Source organism: Dendrobates tinctorius, unplaced genomic scaffold (genome assembly GCF_039654945.1).
Source record: "Dendrobates tinctorius isolate UK_male_01 unplaced genomic scaffold, ASM3965494v1 ptg000046l, whole genome shotgun sequence".
In the NCBI taxonomy this organism is placed as follows: domain Eukaryota; kingdom Metazoa; phylum Chordata; class Amphibia; order Anura; family Dendrobatidae; genus Dendrobates; species Dendrobates tinctorius.
Genome location: NW_027361714.1, coordinates 1618861 through 1639468, shown reverse-complemented (window position 1 = coordinate 1639468; position 20608 = coordinate 1618861). Strand labels below are relative to the sequence as shown.

At 43.9% G+C, this 20608-nt stretch overlaps 1 protein-coding gene across 1 annotated transcript in view; it reads left to right on the top strand.

Annotated features, from left to right (window-relative positions):
• Positions 1 to 20608, top strand: part of UST (uronyl 2-sulfotransferase) — a 428747-nt gene that overhangs the window by 91546 nt on the left and 316593 nt on the right. The gene's annotated exons all lie outside the window — the stretch shown is intronic.

Sequence of the window (20608 nt, the reverse complement as noted above, 5' to 3'; positions counted from 1 at the left end):
ACTTTCCCAAACTCCTATGAAAAAATATTCAGCACATCCTGCATTGAATTACTGTACCCAATTTATTATATATTTTAGGAGTCGGAGTCGGTCCATTTTATACCGACTCCAACTCCGACTCCGACTCCACCAAAATGAGCACCGACTCCGACTCCGACTCCACGACTCCGACTCCGACTCCACAGCCCTGGAAGTCGGTAAGCCAAACTGACAAGGTAGCTATTGAGGGAGGGCTAAATTAATCCACAAGGTGTTGCTAGCAACTGAAATGACCAGACAGAGATGTGTCTCTGTATGGGAGGATCAAAGGAGATCACTAACCCCGTTTATTATGTCACCTCTTTTTATAGTATTTTGCTTAATTATGCAAAGTACATAGCTACCAATAACATCGTCGTAATACATTTACTTTATAAGTCAATAGTATTGCAAGAAAATCGGAATATGTCCCTAACTGCGTGACATAGAAAATAGAACAATAGCACATTCTTCAGGGTCTCATATCTTGTACAAGCTGGAACAGTCTGGTTTCATAACAACCATGAACTTTCCCCTAGTTAAATTACAAAATGTAACTCGTAAACAACAAAATGGCGTCGCAAGCACAAAAATGGAGTCTTTGAGAACAAGATGTCCCGTACATCTGAATACTGTACTTCACAAAACCTCCGACTCCGACTTCTCAATTTCCATGGCTACAACTCCGACTCCACGACTCCGACTCCCTCATACCAGTGCTGTGGAGTCGGTAAGCCAAACCTCCGACTTCAACTCCGACTCCTCAATTTCCATGACTCCAACTTCGACTCCACGACTCCGACTCCCTCATACCTGGGCTCTGGAGTCGGTAAGCCAAACCTCTGGCTCCGACTCCTCAATTTCCATGACACCGACTCCAACTCCGACTCCACCAAAATGGGCTCTGACTCCACGACTCCGACTCCACAGCCCTGCAAATTAGATTTATTTATTTTTTAAAAAGCAATTACATTTGATCTCAATTACAAAATAAAGTAGTGATCCATCATGTGATGTGTGGCTACTGAGTGGTTCAACTTCTGCAAATAAAGTTTAACGTGTTCTTTGTAGAAAGCTATGAATTGCCGCTGCTGCTTTGCATGGGGCCAGGACACCTCCTGTTTCTATTATATTATTTTATATTGGTTCAGTAGTAGTCTGAGCCAAAATTCATTTTAAGTAGTTTACAAAGTAAATTCTGACTGCGCATTATATTGCAGTGATGCTAATTTAGCTTAGCTCTGCTAATTTCTTTATCATAAAGAATGAGACATAGCTCCCTGCTCCTTGCAGGTGCTGAACGAACTGATTACATTCTCCGGTTACCCAGCAAAACAAAAACAGATGCAGCAAATTTATTATGTAATCTTTCTGAAATCTGAATATGCCGATTCATTCAACGATATGTATACCAAGCGATTGATCTACTTCTAAGATCTACTTCTAGTCTCTTTTACTACTTTCAGCCAATTTTCATTTTTGCAGTTTTATTTTTTCCTCCCTTAATTCCAGGAGTCATGACTTTTTTTTATTTTTCCATTACCATAGCCATATGCTTTTTTCGGGTGACGAGTTATAGTTGTGAGTGACACCATTTATTTTAGCATAAAAATTACTGGCAAATGTAGTGAAATCCCCAAAAAACTGTAGTTTCGCTATTTTTTGGGTTCTGTTTTTATTCCATCCCTGGCGTGGAAAAATTGACTCGGCAACGTGATTTTTAAGCTTAATATGATTACGACGATATAAAAAAATTCAGAAATTTGTAAAAAAAAAAAAAAAAAAAAAATGTGCCAAAATTTTCTGAGACCCATAACATTTTTATTTTTCTGTAGTTTTTTTGATGGGCAAACTAATGTACCGTACTTTTTATTGATAAACTTTTAGGGCAGATGGGCACACCGTGGCGCGACCACCCTGCTGTGCACCTTGTATATCACAGGCAGTGATTGACAGCGACATTAAAGGTGTTACCAGCTGCATTTACAGCTTTAGGCCAGGATCACACTTGCGAGTGCAATGCGAGAAACTCGCTTCAATACCCTGTACTGCCGCCGACACTTGGGACCGTAGTGTGCGGCTGCATGTATTTTTATGCAGCTGAACGCTCTAGGTCCCGAGTGCTGGTGGCAGTGCCGGGTATTGAAGCGAGTTTCTCACATTGCACTCGCAAGTGTGACCCCAGCCTTAATTTGATTTCTGCTGTTAAAAGAAGATGCAGGCTGTGTAAGGCTATGTACCCATGATGAGTATTTGGTAAGTTTTTGATATTGCAGATTTTGGCAAAAGCTCATCATAGGAACATAACCAAACATGGTATCTGGCTAATATGATGCATGCTCAACTCCTGAGCCTGCTCCAAAACTCAATATGTGCTGTAGATGTATGGCAGATGTTGGGAACTGATTAACAGGTTGCAGCTAAACACATCGGCAATTATATAACTGTTCCAGTTATATTACCTGTTTTACATGCAAAAGATGGTGAAAGCAGCTAGCTGGGCAAACACTGGGAGCCTTAACTTGTGTTTATGAGAAGGGGAAAATAAGGTGAAGATGTATTATGTTACTACTGGCATTCTCAAACAGAACTCACATTAAAAACTCTTTCCCTTCAGCGCTATATTTTTTGCTGATCTCTTCGGTTGTATCAGGCTTGAGTATTTCATATTTATAAGCAGGAATAAGCTAACATGAACTGTAAAGTTCAGGGTTTGTACCAGACACCTAGTGTCCGTTACTGAACTCCGAACACAGACTTTTTCCCGGATGTCTGTTTTACTGTTCGCGTTTGGAGCCAAATAAAGTTTGTCGACAGATTGCACCACAGCCAATCAACAGGCAGAGGTGGCGTAGAAACTGGGCAGAGTCTCAAGGGGGCCCGAAAACTTTGCCAGTAGGGGGCCCTAAAATTCCTGGTGACAGCCCTGTGTAGACATGTATCATTTCATAGTGATTTATTATGGTTTTCCAATGTGTCTGTAAAAATATTGTCTGTCCATGATTTTTTGATAAGCTGTCCAGGAAAAAGTCAAGTTGACAACCCTACTTCTGATATGCATAGGGTCTTCCTAACTTTGCACTGACAGCAGATGTCTGGGGAAAGAAGTTATTTTTGTTCTCACGAAAAATAAACTACCAGAGGTATTATACAGGAACTCATTCTCCTTTTCTCATTAAAAAATTTTGCATGTTTTTCTGAGTTTAGAGCATATGGGGGTTTGGGAGGAATAACCTTTTACTATCTGTCTGTAGGTGAATTAAAAAATAACAATTGAAAAATTCCGTACTCTGTAGCTGGGTCCACACTTTACTCTGTCCAATGTTAATGTGTGTAAGGCTACTTTCACACTTGCGTTGCTTGGAGTTGCGTCGGTTTGCGCATGGACGCACACCGACGCGGCTCCTAGCAACGCAAGTTTTGCATTTTGGTGCACTCAGCTCACCGTCAAAAGGACGCATGCGCTGGCAAGCGCATACCTGCGCACGGCCTGCGTACCCAATGCTAAAGATAGGGTACGCAGGTCGCATGCAGCGTCTTGCGCCCATAGGCGGAGATGACCGGAGGTGTGGGCGGAGCTTAGCGGCGGCCGTGTGCAGACTGACGCAGCTCCAAGCAGCGCAAGTGTGAAAGTAGGGTTAGAGGGCTATTAAATCTTGGGTTTTATACCTTTTAGTCTGATAAATTCAGACAAGTCAGCCAACCAACCACTTCTAAATAGTATTATTGGTCCTCAAAGGATAGATTGTGCTGATGGGTTAGGTAAATATTGTCATTGTGCTACTATAAGATGAATCATTACTACTTCAAACCACAGTATGTGATTGTAAGGCCTCCAAGCAAGGAGCATCTCATCTCTTCTCTCACTGCGCACAAAACTGTTATTTTAACAAGGCATTACTATACGGATTACGCATAGGTTAAGTTCAATGTTTTTCTTCGAATTTGAAATACAGCAGCGTTAAATTATCTAAGTTTAATTTACATAGGATGACTTGCAGGAGAACCACATGCATACACCACCCAATAAGTGTGGTTTTTACATACCGTATAATATGTTGTCAAATTTACAAAAAAAAAATATTTTCACACTTTTCTCAGCTATAAAAACTTTGAGGTGTGCATTCCTCCTGCAGTATTTTCACAGGTTTGGAATACTTATTGGCTAATCAGATTTCAGTAAGTTTTAAAGCCATTCCTATATATACCGTATACAAAAAAAATAAACTTTTGAATTTCTACCCTACTGCTATGACAAACTATTCTTCAAAGCCAAAATCTATCCCTCGGTTAGTGTAAACAGTGTAATAGGAAAATGAGGCATCAACAGTACAAGGGCTTTCCTTTTAAAACTTGGCAACCATCCTTTCACCATGGTTACATCTTGAACTCTTTTCTGTTTTCAATTAAATATGGCTTATTGGCCGGAGCATCTTCTGAAGCTTCAGATCAGAAGCAACACATGTGGGACTGAATGTGGCAAAGCGCTGGGAAAATGTTTTCAAACAGTGCCATTAGTGGCTTGCATGAAATGTGAAGGTCTTTTCTTACCTGTGAAATTGCTGTCATCAACCACTAATATATAGTTAATAGAAATACCAGTGGTTCCAGTACGTCACCATTTTTACCACTATTTTGTTAGGCAACGCCTAGATTATTCTAGTAAAAAGGACCTGGTATCATTCTGTTTCACTAACACCTCTACATGTTATGATATACCTACAGAGTGTGGAAGATGGAAACATCATGGCTTGACCTGATTGAGGACTATAGCTTTTGAATACTTAGCAATGTGCATCAAACAAAAACTTGAGGATGTTCATTCACATCACATATATGTTGGCCCATGTGTTGTACTGCTAGAGTAACTGTCTCTTGGTTAATATTGGCTATGATATTTATGGATTTAGAAATGGGGGTGTCTCTTCTGATACCCATCGGCACACAGGCTGTCATAACGGCTTCTGGCCTACTGAAGAACCCAAGCCTGCTACTAGATCTATGCTAACAGGCTACTAGACCATCTAAAATACAGCAATATTAAATATAAATTTTTATTTTTTAGATTTACCATTTTCATTTGGGAGAAGGGGGTGTAATTCAAATGTGTGTGTGTGTATATACAGTATATATATATATATATATATATTCATTCAAACAATGTGAAAAACATATAGCCAGCTCACCATAAGGGAGTTCCTCTTTATGCAGTAATCGGTGTTCACCCTATACTTTGCACGGATCCAGGCAGGGAGTATGCCCCAACAAATAGAAATATGAGGAAATTGGGATCCAGCAAAAGGATGAAAGCTCACCAGATTTGTAAAAACTTCTTCTTTATTAATCCATTATGTCATAAAAAGTATGAGGAACTCCAATCAATTAGTAGCATTCCAGCAAGGGACTACATGATTCAGCACTATGTGCTTTCCTCACGGAATGCTACTAATTGATTGGAGTTCCTCATACTTTTTATGACATAATGGATTAATAAAGAAGAAGTTTTTACAAATCTGGTGAACTTTCATCCTTTTGCTGGATCCCAATTTCCTCATATTTATATACAGTGGGGAAAAAAAGTATTTAGTCAGTCAGCAATAGTGCAAGTTCCACCACTTAAAAAGATGAGAGGCGTCTGTAATTTACATCATAGGTAGACCTCAACTATGGGAGACAAACTGAGAAAAAAAAATCCAGAAAATCACATTGTCTGTTTTTTTTTCATTTTATTTGCATATTATGGTGGAAAATAAGTATTTGGTCAGAAACAAAATTTCATCTCAATACTTTGTGATATATCCTTTGTTGTCAATGACAGAGGTCAAACGTTTTCTGTAAGTCTTCACAAGGTTGCCACACACTGTTGTTGGTATATTGGCCCATTCCTCCATGCAGATCTCCTCTAGAGCAGTGATGTTTTTGGCTTTTCGCTTGGCAACACGGACTTTCAACTCCCTCCAAAGGTTTTCTATAGGGTTGAGATCTGGAGACTGGCTAGGCCACTCCAGGACCTTGAAATGCTTCTTACGAAGCCACTCCTTCGTTGCCCTGGCGGTGTGCTTTGGATCATTGTCATGTTGAAAGACCCAGCCACGTTTCATCTTCAATGCCCTTGCTGATGGAAGGAGGTTTGCACTCAAAATCTCACGATACATGGCCCCATTCATTCTTTCATGTACCCGGATCAGTCGTCCTGGCCCCTTTGCAGAGAAACAGCCCCAAAGCATGATGTTTCCACCACCATGCTTTGCAATAGGTATGGTGTTTGATGGATGCAACTCAGTATTCTTTTTCCTCCAAACACGACAAGTTGTGTTTCTACCAAACAGTTCCAGTTTGGTTTCATCAGACCATAGGACATTCTCCCAAAACTCCTCTGGATCATCCAAATGCTCTCTAGCAAACTTCAGACGGGCCCGGACATGTACAGGCTTAAGCAGTGGGACACGTCTGGCACTGCAGGATCTGAGTCCATGGTGGCGTAGTGTGTTACTTATGGTAGGCCTTGTTACATTGGTCCCAGCTCTCTGCAGTTCATTCACTAGGTCCCCCCACGTGGTTCTGGGATTTTTGCTCACCGTTCTTGTGATCATTCTGACCCCACGGGGTGGGATTTTGCATGGAGCACCAGATCGAGGGAGATTATCAGTGGTCTTGTATGTCTTCCATTTTCTAATTATTGCTCCCACAGTTGATTTCTTCACTCCAAGCTGGTTGGCTATTGCAGATTCAGTCTTGCCAGCCTGGTGCAGGGCTACAATTGTGTTTCTGGTGTCCTTTGACAGCTCTTTGGTCTTCACCATAGTGGAGTTTGGAGTCAGACTGTTTGAGGGTGTGCACAGGTGTCTTTTTATACTGATAACAAGTTTAAACAGGTGCCATTACTACAGGTAATGAGTGGAGGAAAGAGGAGACTCTTAAAGAAGAAGTTACAGGTCTGTGAGAGCCAGAAATCTTGATTGCTTGTTTCTGACAAAATACTTATTTTCCACCATAATATGCAAATAAAATGAAAAAAAACCAGACAATGTGATTTTCTGGATTTTTTTTTCTCAGTTTGTCTCCCATAGTTGAGGTCTACCTATGATGTAAATTACAGACGCCTCTCATCTTTTTAAGTGGTGGAACTTGCACTATTGCTGACTGACTAAATACTTTTTTTCCCCACTATATATATATATATATATATATATATATATATATATATATATATATATATATATAATAAAACCTGAGGCTACAAGAAAATTATTTTGAATATGCAATTTTAATTTCATGATATTGTTGTTAGTCACACAGTGTCCCAACGTTTCGGCCTAAACAGCCTTTGTCAAGGGTATTTATCTAAATAAAACATAGTAATAATAACAACAAATTAGAGATTAATTCTGAGAACAAAGCAGGACTTAAGTAAAAGACACAAAATCACTGCCTAACATACTTTATAAATGAAAAAATCAAAATAAAGAAAAGACATCGAATCGATGTCTAGTCACTTTCAGTTTCCCCTTTTTTTTCCTTGTCTGGTGATCACCCCCTTCTTTTCTCCCTTTCCCTTTTCCTTCTTGCCTCCATTCATTCACTTTTGTTCAACACTTTCTCTTTTATTTTACAATTTTTCACATGCAGCTATCTTTCTAAACATGGCTGCCATCCCCTTTCTCTTGTTAATTTACTCATTAGAGGTCAATAGAGTTGCTCCTTACAAGTTTCTAATAATTAACATTGGGAGATCAATGCTTTACTGATTATGCCACTTCTCCTTCCAGTATTTTGCTCAGCATATGCACATTGGAGCGGTTATGTGTCCGTTCTTTGTTCCATTCATTGTACTCCACTTCGGTTCTGGACATATTATGCCCCACTTCCGTCCTGAGAGATGGTTTGCACATGCACGGCACTGGTGTCATTGAATACCTTTTAATTTCACAGCCATACTACATTTTTCAGTGTTATCAGTGCATATAAGAGACGCCAGCCCTGATTATTCCCCATTTCTTTTTAGCATAATGCCTAGCACATGCGCATTAGAGTGGTTTTGATTCTTTCCATTCATTGCACCCCACTTTCGGTTTTTGGACATATTTTGCCCCACTTCCGTCCTGAGAGACGGTTAGCGCTTGCGCGGCACCGATATCATTGGATACCTTTTAGTTTTACAGCTGTTCTGCATTTTTCATTAATATTAGCGCATATAAGACACGCCAGCCCTGTAGGAAGACACACACCCTCCACAGACAGCGGCGCAGTCCCATTTCACCGCGATTTTCCTCTTACATTTTGGTAAATATTAAGTTTATTCTGTCTGGAATGTAATGTTTTCATATTTCTCTTTCTTGCTAGATCTTGGTGTTCATCTTACTATGTTCTTTTCTCTCTTTCCCTGGCTTTCCTCTAGAACTTTGAAATTTCAACATTTAGCCACACAGGTACTTATGCCTTTGTTTTACCTTTTGCACTATTTTTTATAGTACCTTAAGGCTGCGTTAGGCTGTGAGTTATTGAAGAGGGCTGTGTAATTTGTTGTCTCTTTTTACAGCACGTAAGTATGTCAGGCAGTGATTTTTTGTCTTTTACTTAAGTCCTGCTTTGTTCTCAGAATTAATCTCTAATTTGTTGTTATTATTACTATGTTTTATTTCGATAAATACCCTTGACAAAGGCTGTTTAGGCCGAAACGTTGGGACACTGTGTGACTAACAACAAAAATTGCATATTCAAAATAATTTTCTTGTAGCCTCAGGTTTTATTATACTATTGACTATATTTCCTGACGGCTTGGTTGCCCTTCCCAATTTTTCTCTCTCTCTCTCTCTCTATATATATATATATACACTCACTGGCCACTTTATTAGGTACACCATGCTAGTAACGGGTTGGACCCCCTTTTGCCTTCAGAACTGCCTCAATTCTTCGTGGCAGAGATTCAACAAGGTGCTGGAAGCATTCCTCAGAGATTTTGGACCATATTGACATGATGGCATCACACAGTTGGCGCAGATTTGTCGGCTGCACATCCCTGATGCGAATCTCCCATTCCACCACATCCCAAAGATGCTCTATTGGATTGAGATCTGGTGACTGAGGAGGCCATTTGAGTACAGTGAACTCATTGTCATGTTCAAGAAACCAATCTGAGATGATTCGAGCTTTATGACATGGCGCATTATCCTGCTGAAAGTAGCCATCAGATGCCTGTTCTTAGCTGAGAGGAGTGGTACCCAGTGTGGTCTTCTGCTGCTGTAGCCCATCTGCCTCAAAGTTCGACGCACTGTGCGTTCAGAGATGCTCTTCTGCCTACCTTGGTTGTAACGGGTGGCAATTTGAGTCACTGTTGCCTTTCTATCAGCTCGAACCAGTATGCCCATTCTCCTCTGACCTCTGGCATCAACAAGGCATTTCCGGCCACAGAACTGCCGCTCACTGGATTTTTTTTCTTTTTCGGACCATTCTCTGTAAACCCTAGAGATGGTTGTGCGTGAAAATCCCAGTAGATCAGCAGTTTCTGAAATACTCAGACCAGCCCTTCTGGCACCAACAATCTTGCCACGTTCAAAGGCACTCAAATCACCTTTCTTCCCCATACTGATGCTCGGTTTGAACTGCAGGAGATTGTCTTGACCATGTCTACATGCCTAAATGCACTGAGTTGCCGCCATGTGATTGGCTGATTAGAAATTAAGTCTTAACACACAGTTGGACAGGTGTACCTAATAAAGTGGCCAGTGAGTGTATATATATATATATATACACACTACTGTTCAAAAATTTAGGGTCACTTAGAAATTTCCTTATTTTTTAAATAAAAGCACAGTTTTTTCAAATGAAGCTAACATTAAATGATTCAGAAATACACTCTATACGTTGTTAATGTGGTAAATGACTATTCTAGCTGCAAACGTCTGGTTTGTAATGCAATATCTTCATAGGTGTATAGAGGCCCATTTCCAACAACCATCACTCCAGTGTTTTTATGGGACTTTGTGTTTGCTAACTGGGTAAGAAGGCTAATGGATGGTTATAATACCCTTGAAAACCCTTGTGCAAGTATGTTAGCACAGCTGAAAACAGTTTGACTGATTAGAGAAGCTATAAACTTGACCTTTCTTTGAGCTAGTTGAGAATCTGGAGCATTACATTTGTTGGTTCCATTAAACTCTCAAAATGGCCCGAAAAAAAGAACTTTCATGTGAAACTCAACAGTCTTCTTGTTCTTAGAAATGAAAGCTATTCCATGTGAGTAATTGCCAAGAAACCGAAGATTTCCTACAATGGTGTGTACTACTCTCTTCAGAGGAGCACACAAACAGGCTCTAACCAGTGTCAAAAGATAAGTGGGAGACGCCGCTGCACAACTGAGAACAAGACAAGTACATTAGAGTCTGTAGTTTGAGAAATCGAGTCCTCACAGGTCCTCAACTGGCAGCTTCATTAAATATTACACGCAAATCGCCAGTGTCAATGTCTACAGTGAAGAGGCGACTCCGGGATGCTGGCCTTCAGGGCAGAATGGCTAATAAAAAGCCATATCTGAGACTGGCTAATAAAAGGAAAAGATTAATGTGGGCAAAAGAACACAGACATTGGACAGAGGAAGATTGGAAAAAAGTGTTATGGACAGACGAATCCAAGTTTGAGGTGTTTGGATCACACAAAAGAACATTTTTGAGACGCAAAACAACTGAAAAGATGCTGGAAGAGTGCCTGACGCATCTGTCAAGCATGGTGGAGGTAATTTGATGGTATGGGGTTGTGTTGTGAATTCTCTCTCTGGCTTCCCTCTGATGACTACTGAAGAGAGTGGAGCTGGTCAGATTGAGAGTTCTCTTTCTGGGCTCCCTCTGGTGGTTACTGGAGGTAGTGGAGCTGATCTGATTGACAGAGGCTTGCCACCTGATAATGAGGAAGACGATTGGAGATCTGGGGTTTCAGATTGGGATTTAAGACAGCTGACTCCCTCTATCCCTGCTGGTGATTTTTTTCCTGTGCCTACTGAGGTCTGATGTCTCCTGCTCTTTCCCTGCATGTTCAGCTAAGTGGTTCATTTGCTATTCTATTTGCATTTGATCTGGTTTTGTTTATCTCTGCTTTGTGCGGGTCAGCTAGCTCTGGCTGGTCCTGTGCTGAATCACCGCCCATATGTTACTGCATGTGCCAGTTTGTTTTGTCCCTTTTTTATATTGGTCTCTTTTTGCTTTGCTTTCAGAATATACCAGAGTGCTGATATAGTGGGGGGGGGGCGAAGTCATGTGACTTCAGTGTTTTTTGCATTAGACGTGTTGGACTTTTGCAGGGTTTTTTGCGTGATTGCAGACAGTGTCTTTCCTTTCCTGTCCTGTCTAGTCAGTGTGGGCCCCATCATTTGCTCAGTCTATTTTTCTGCCTGAGTTTGTATTTTCATCTTGTCTCACCGACAATATATGTTTGGGGACTATCTATTCCATTGGGGTCTGCTCCGGGGCAGTTTAGATTTCCCCTTTCTTGATTTAGGCTTAGTTAGCTATCCGGCTGTGCCGAGGCGTCTAGCATCATCGTAGGTACGCTCCATGGCTACTGCTAGTTGTGTGGACAGGATCAGGGGTCTGCATCCGCTTAGTTACCAACCTCTCTGGTTTTCTGTGGCTTAGCCTGGGCCTGCTATCCTCCTTGGTGCCTATTCATAACAGGGTTGCTTTGGTGCTGGTAAAGTGGGAGATTTATACAAGGTAAATGGGATTTTGAATAAGGAAGGCTATCACTCCATTTTGCAATGCCATGCCATACCCTGTGGACAGCTCTTGATTGGAGCTGATTTCATCCTGCAACAGGACAATGACCCAAAGCACACATCCAAATTATGCAAGAACTATTTAGGGAAGAAGCAGGCAGCTGGTATTCTATCTGTAATAGAGTGGCCAGCGCAGTCACCAGATCTCAACCCCATTGCGCTGTTGTGGGAGCAGCTTGACCGTATGGTACGCAAAAAGTGCCCGTCAAGGCAAATCAACTTGTGGGAGCAAATTAACTGCTAGAAATGCCAAAGGTCTGCAATGCTGTAATTGCTGCAAAGGGAGCATTCTTTGTCCAAAGCAAAGTTTGAAGGAGAAAATTATTATTTCAAATAAAAATCTTTTTTTTCAAACCTTGTCAATGTATGTACTAGATTTTAAATTCATTTGGCAACTCATTTGATTAATAAAAGTATGAGTTTTCATGGAAAACACAAAAATTGTTTGGGCGACCGCAAACTTTTGAATGGTAGTGTATATACAGTGCCTACAAGTAGTATTCAACCCCCTGCAGATTTAGCAGGTCTACACATTCGGAATTAACTTGGCATTGTGACATTTGGACTGTAGATCAGCCTGGAAGTGTGAAATGCACTGCAGCAAAAAAGAATGTTATTTCTTTGTTTAATTTTTTTTTAAATTGTGAAAAGTTTATTCAGAGGGTCATTTATTATTCAACCCCTCAAACCACCAGAATTCTGTTTGGTTCCCCTAAAGTATTAAGAAGTATTTCAGGCACAAAGAACAATGAGCTTCACATGTTTGGATTAATTATCTCTTTTTCCAGCCTTTTCTGACTATTTAAGACCCTCCCCAAACTTGTGAACAGCACTCATACATGGTCAACATGGGAAAGACAAAGGAGCATTCCAAGGCCATCAGAGACAAGATCGTGGAGGGTCACAAGGCTGGCAAGGGGTACAAAACCCTTTCCAAGGACTTGGGCCTACCTGTCTCCACTGTTGGGAGCATCATCCGGAAGTGGAAGGCTTATGGAACTACTGTTAGCCTTCCACAGCCTGGACAGCCTTTGAAAGTTTCCTCCCGTGCCGAGGCCAGGCTTGTCCGAAGAGTCAAGGCTAACCCAAGGATAACAAGGAAGGAGCTCCGGGAAGATCTCATGGCAGTGGGGACATTGGTTTCAGTCAATACCATAAGTAACGTACTCCACCGCAATGGTCTCCGTTCCAGACGAGCCCGTAAGGTACCTTTACTTTCAAAGCGTCATGTCAAGGCTCGTCTACAGTTTGCTCATGATCACTTGGAGGACTCTGAGACAGACTGGTTCAAGGTTTCTGGTCTGATGAGACCAAGATCGAGATCTTTGGTGCCAACCACACATGTGACGTTTGGAGACTGGATGGCACTGCATACGACCCCAAAAATACCATCCCTACAGTTAAGCATGGTGGTGGCAGCATCATGCTGTGGGGCTGTTTCTCAGCCAAGGGGCCTGGCCATCTGGTCCGCATCCATGGGAAGATGGATAGCACGGCCTACCTGGAGATTTTGGCCAAGAACCTCCGCTCCTCCATCAAGTATCTTAAGATGGGTCGTCATTTCATCTTCCAACAAGACAACGACCCAAAGCACACAGCCAAGAAAACCAAGGCCTGGTTCAAGAGGCAAAAAATCAAGGTGTTGGAGTGGCCAAGTCAGTCTCCTGACCTTAACCCAATTGAAAACTTGTGGAAGGAGCTCAAGATTAAAGTCCACATGAGACACCCAAAGAACCTAGATAACTTGGAGAAGATCTGCATGGAGGAGTGGGCCAAGATAACTCCAGAGACCTGTGCCGGCCTGATCAGGTCTTATAAAAGACGATTATTAGCTGTAATTGCAAACAAGGGTTATTCCACAAAATATTAAACCTAGGGGTTGAATAATAATTGACCCACACTTTTATGTTTAAAATTTATTAAAATTTAACTGAGCAACATAACTTTTTGGTTTGTAAGATTTATGCATCTGTTAATAAATCCTGCTCTTGTGTGAAGTTTGAAGGCTCTAACTTATTTGCATCTTATCAAACCTGCTAAATCTGCAGGGGGTTGAATACTACTTGTAGGCACTGTATGTACAGTACCATGCAAATATTTTAGGCAGGTGGGAAAAAATGCTGGAAAGTAAAAATGTTTGAATGTTTTAAAAAATAGAAGTATTAATAGTTTATTTTTTAATCACTAAAACAAATGAAATGTAAGTTAATAAAAGAGGAATCTAAATCAGATCAATATTTTGTGTGACCAACCTTTGCCTTCAAAACAGGATCAACTCTTCTACATACTTTTGTGCACCGAGTTTGAAGGAACTCGGCACTGATGTTGAAAACATCTTGGAGATCTAACCACAGATCTGTGGATTTAGGTTTGTGTAAATACCCATCTCTTCATGTAATCCCACACAGACTCGATTTTGAAATCCGTGCTCTGTGGGGCCATATCATCAATTCCAGGACTTCTTTACACTGCAGACAGTGAAGTTGTCCACTACTTGGATGGCACTTTCTCAATCCCTATTTTTCTCCCCAATAAAATAATAACACTTAATACTAATCTCCAGAGTCGGCGCTGTTACAGCTATGTTTGCACTGTATCCCCCCGGGGCTTTTGTGACATAACAATCACTGTGGCCAGTCAGCGCTGGCTTCACTCTTCTCTCGAAGGAAATCGAAATGCAATTGTCTACTGTCAAAGTCTAGTGTAGACCTGATCATGAAGGTACCCAATATGATATCCATGGAGGGGCGGACATATAGCAGTTGCAGTAGGTGCAGCTGCAGCGGGGCCCGGAGGTGGCTGAGGACCCTTGAAGGGTGGTAATAATTAGGAAAATCTGGCCTGTTGCTTGGAGCCAAGACTCTGGGGCTCATGGTCAGATTGCCCTCAACATGTGCGGTATGCTGGACAGGGAGTGATGTAAAGGAGAGAATGGCAGTGGAGCTGCAAGAACACGTCCTCAGCTTCCTGACCAGCACCTTCTCAGTGACACAGGTACACGTGGCTTGATGACGTCAGCATGCAGCGCGCGCCTGTGTCATTTAGAAAATTGCCGGCATCAAAAAAAGCGATGCTGTGGAGGAACGGATGGAGAGGTGAGTGTGTTTTTATTTCAATACCCTGGGGAGACAACAATGATGGGAGTGGGGAGAGGTCAATGACGGAGATGGGGGGGAGAGGACGATGATAGGGGTGGGCGATACGACAATAATGGGAAAGGCGAGAGGACAATGATGGGAGTGGAGGAGAGGACAATGATGGGATGTGGGGGAGAGGACGATGAGGGATGTGGGGTGGAGGACAATGAGGGGGGGTGAGCGACTGGGATGGGAGTAAGGGGACTTATAATGAACTTTTGAACAGGGAGTAGGACGTTAGATATGGATGTAAAATGAATTGGGTGGTGGAGGAGGGTGCCAAGTCCCTGATAGTGTATTCTCCCATCCCACAATTCATTATGACACTATCAGGGACGTAAAATTTATTTTTGAGTGGGAGAGAAGGGGGTAAGATGCGTAGGACACTTTGTAATGAATTGAAAGGTGGGAGAAGACTCTGTCATGGACTTGTAATGAATTGGGAGGTGGCGGAGGATAATGTCTTCTCCCACGTCCAAATTTATTATGATACTATCAAGGACTTAAAATGAATGATAATGACTCAGGACAGGGACTAAGGCTGTGTGCACACGTTCAGGATTTGCAGGAGAAAATTTTGCTGCATATATGTGTTGACAGGAAGAAAGTTGCGTAAAATGCATTTTTTTCCCACATTTTTGCCATGCCTTTGTTACGTATTTTCCCCATTAGTATGGGTGAAATACCTTGCAAGAATTGACATTATGGAGATTTTAATCTGCTGCAAATCTGCAAGGAAAAAATAAGCAACATGTGCATGAGACTCCAGGGATTCATTCACTTTGCGTGTGCTGTAAAACCTTGCATATTTTCAGCAAGAAAAACATAGCATGTGCTCATAGCCTTAGGCCGGCGTCACACACAACATAGAAAAATACGGACCGCATTGTACGGCCGTAATACGCATAAATGTCCCCTAAATAGTGATCTGTATGTCATCCGTTGTCAGGGTGTGGCCGCATTTTTTTCCCATGTAAGCATCCGTATGTAATCCGTATGGCATCCGTATGCCGAGAATTTCTTGCAGGCTTGCAAAATGGACATATAATGGGGCCCAATGACAGGGTTTCAAACACAAACGAAAGAATAGATATATACACATAGAATGCATATATATATATATATATACAGTATGTATGTATGTATGTATTCTATGTGTGTACTGTATATCTATTCTTTCGTTTCTTTATTAAACCAGTCATTTACTGTATCTCGCACTGAATTGCCGGCTTTTCTAAAGGACACCGGGTGCGTATTTCTCACAAGTCACACATCTGGTCCGTGTGTAAAGCGTTTTTTTTGCGCACCCATAGACTTGCATTGGCGTACTACGGTCGTAGTATGCTGACAATTGCAGCATGCCACGAAAAACTGGGAAAGCTTATTGACTCGAATATAAGCCGGGTATGCATTGTCCCCTCATCCCTGTCCTGGTATGCGTGGCTCCTTATCCCCTATCCTTGTATGTATGGCTCCCCCATTGCTGTCCTTGTATGCATGGCTCCTTACCCCTATCCTTGTATGCATGGCTCCTTTTCCCCTATCCTTGTATGCATGGTTCATTATCCCCTATCCTTGTATGTATGGCTCCTTATCCCCTATCCTTATATGCATGACTCCTTATCCCTTATCCTTGTTTGCATGACTCCTTATCCCCTATCCTTGTATGCATGGTGTGACGAACAGCCCACGGCCGTTTGTCCAAATACGGGCGACTACCGGGGGGTCCCGCTGCCACCAATATGCGACGGACAGCGGACCCTGTGTCACCACTATGTCACAGTCCCACCACTGACACGAGTGTATCAGCGGACGGAGGGACGAGACACACTGCCGGCACACGGCTATCACAGGCACAGTTGGGGCTTATCTTAGTATCCCACCACTGGCACCATGTGACCAAAATATCCAGCAAGCTACTCTCGCTCTACAATTTGCCGCAGGGGGGGGGTTTATTTTGGATGCCCCACCACTGCTATCAACCTTCCAAGTACTGCGGGGATTTATGTATATCCCACTTTCTCAGTTCCACTTTGGAACTCGCAGCTCTCCGGCGCCCCCCTTACCCTCAGGTCAGTCAGGGAACTGCCCCTAGGATAATTGGTCGCTGGACGGGCTGCCTGTTGTGAACCGGCAATTAGGCTTCTGCAGTAAGGGAATTATCAATGCTGTGGCCGCAGACCCTTATTCAGCAATATAAGACCCTTCTGGACTGCCAGCAAGCCGCAATAGCCGTGCACAACGCGCTGCCACCAGTCACGGTTACTTAATTCACAGTGTTAAATTAAGAGGGTCCGTGGCAAACCCCTTGAATTAGTAGCGATTATCTATCAAAGGCGTATAGTTCGATTCTTAGAGCATGGAGACAGATCTAAATAATTATTTCATTTATTTTCCGAAAGAGGACAGTGATTACAGATAAAAGTTGCTATAAAATTGAGACCTAAAATATGTACAGTACAGGTATAAAATAAAAGTGGAGAAAACAAAGAGATTACACTCACAGTTCCATATTGTTCCTTAGGCAGACCATGCGGATTTAAGGGGGGTGGAGGCGGAGCTGCCCGTCTCCGCTCATCTGGGGTCTTTCTAGCACGACGACTTGAGCTGTTCTGCTCTGGTTTTGTCCAGGAAATGCTTTATAGACTTGCTATGTGACATCACGGAGAGATGCATGCTGGGTTAATCCCACCTCTCCCTTTTGGATGTAGAATTACACTAGAAAACATACTAATCATAACTCCGTGGGGGCAGCCCGCACAGACACATATAGGGCGTCATTGGTTGTGATTTGTTGAGTACAATAATTCAAGACCAAATATGCAGTAGTTCTGATACACCGTTTAGCTGGAACACATATCTCAGGTTCTGAAAGGATTAGGCTTCGCAAGAACCACGGCAGCGACGCTGTGACCGCCCGGATTACAAAAATATGATTTTTATATCTCTAGGGTATATGGTTTTCGCAGGTCATGCTCTTAAAGGTTTACTTCTGATTCCTGATTTCAAACAAAGAGTTTATTTCCCGCACTTTTTTTTCTCTTTCAGCTGAGGCTGAGAGAAGCCAAATGGTGTGGCAGGAAGTTGGTTTATGGCACTCGGGGGAAGGGAAGCTCCTGTAGTGTGCAATGTAACTGAGACACTGGCAGGCAGCTTCTCAAAGAAAATGGAGGGTTTGTTAGCACATTGCAACAGAAAACATATCTTGCAGACATTGTACATCACACCTCCCCCCTTAAGAGGGCGCTAAGGAGGCATTACCTCTCGGTAATCGGCCATGCGCACCTCAGCGGGTTCGCCCCGGCGGGACAACCCATCGGCATTGCCGTTTTCACTGCCCTTCCTGTGTTTTACAGTAAAATCGTACTGTTGAAGGGCAAGGCTCCAGCGGAGCAATCTTCCATTGGTTCCGGACACTGTGTGCAACCAGCTCAGAGGGTTGTGGTCAGTTACCACCGTGAAGGCGCGCCCGTACAGGTAGGGCTGCAAACTTTGCAGTGCCCACACCATGGCCAGACACTCCTTCTCGATTGTCGAGTATGCCACTTCCCTCGGCAAAAGTTTCCGGCTCAGGTACAACACGGGGTGCTCTTGGTTCCCTGAATCGACCTGGCTAAGCACAGCACCGAGGCCAAACTCGCTGGCGTCGGTCTGTACCAAAAACGGGCGACTGCTGTCGACTGCTCTCAACACTGGAGAGTTGCACAGGGCTGCTTTCAAAGCTTGGAAAGCCGCCTCACAGTCATCTGTCCAGTTGACTGTTTGGGGTAGCCTCTGCTTGGTGAGGTCAGTCAAGGGTTTGGCAAGGGCGCTATAGTCCTGTACGAACCGCCTATAGTACCCGGCAGTGCCCAAGAAGGACTTCACCTGTTTCTTGGTCCTGGGGGTGGGCCAGGACACGATTGCGTCCACTTTTTCTGGCTCCGGACTCATGGAACCCCCGCCTACCCGGTGCCCCAGGTAGTGGACCTTGCGCATGCCTAGCTGGCACTTCCCCGGCTTGATGGTCAGGCCTGCCTGGTGAAGACGCTTGAGCACCTCCTGGAGGTGCTGAAGGTGTTCCTCCCAGGTGGAACTGAAGACGGCAATATCGTCTAAGTACGCCACTGCGTACTCCTCCAGTCCCCGAAGCAGGTGGTTGACCATCCGCTGGAAAGTGGCAGGGGCATTCTTCATGCCGAAGGGCATGACCGTGGACTCGTACAGTCTAAAGGGGGTGATAAAGGCGGATTTCTCCTGCGCCTCAGGGCTCAGGGGAATCTGCCAGTACCCCCGACTCAAATCCATGATGGATATGTAGTTAGCGTTTGTCAACCGCTCGAGCAGATCCTCGATGCGCGGCATTGGGTGGGCATCAGAGGTTGTGATGGCGTTGAGCCCCCTGTAGTCCACGCAGAACCGGGTGGTTCGATCCTTTTTAGGCACGAGGACGACAGGTGAAGCCCACGCACTTTTTGACCGTCGAATCACCCCCAACCTTAACATCTCATCGATCTCTTGGCGCAAGACTTGTTGCACTGTTTCAGAGATCCGATAAGGTGTTCGTCGTAATGGGGCGTGATTCCCGGTGTCCACCTCATGAACCGCTAACTCCGTCCTCCCAGGACGGTTGGTGAACACGGGCCGGAAGAGTTCCAGGGTGGCCATCAACTGCAACCGCTGGGACACGGTGAGCGAACCACTTATCTCCATGTCCTCAATGGACCCATTGGCCTTGGCCTGGGCCAGCATGTCCAGGAGAGGATCTTCCTCCCCATCCTCTGGCAGATTGCAGACCGGTAGGACGCAAGCTTCACGTTCGTAGTGCGCCTTCAGCATGTTGACGTGAAAGGCCTTGCGCCTACCCCGAGCATGGTCAAGCGTGACCACGTAGGTGACCGGGTTGAGCTGTTGGTGGACGACGTACGGGCCTTCCCAGGCTGCCTGAAGCTTATCCGTTTGTACAGGGACCAGCACCCACACCTTTTGACCCACCTGGTAGGTCCGCTCCCGGGCGTTCTGGTCGTACCAGCGCTTCTGGTCAGCCTGAGCCTGCGTCATGTTGTCATGCACCAACTGCGTCAAGGTCTGCATCTTGTCACGGAAGCGCATGACATAATCCACGATGGACACTTCTGTGGGGTTTGGCTCATCTTCCCAGGATTCTCTTATCAACCCAAGGGGTCCCCGGACTCGCCTGCCATACAGGAGCTCGAAGGGGGAGAACCCGGTCGAGGCCTGCGGAACTTCTCTGTAAGCGAACAGCAGGTGTGGGAGGTACCGCTCCCAGTCGCGCCCTTGGGTCTCAACCAGTATGCGGAGCATCTGTTTGAGGGTACCGTTGAAACGTTCACACAAACCATTAGTCTGTGGGTGATACGGACTCGATACCAGCTGTGTCACCTGCATTTTCTCACAGAGAGCCTCCATTAGACGAGACATGAATTGGGGCCCTTGATCGGTAAGCATGTCCCTGGGAAATCCTACTCTTGAAAAGATGGTCACCAGTGCGTCAGCCACCTTATCTGCCCTGGTTGAAGACAGAGCTACTGCCTCTGGGTACCGGGTAGCGTAGTCTACCACGGTGAGAATGTATCGCTTTCTGGAGCTGCTGGGGACGGACAGCGGTCCTACAATGTCCACCGCGATTCTCTGGAAAGGCTCCTCTATCACCGGCAAAGGAATAAGGGGAGCCTTAAGAGCAGGC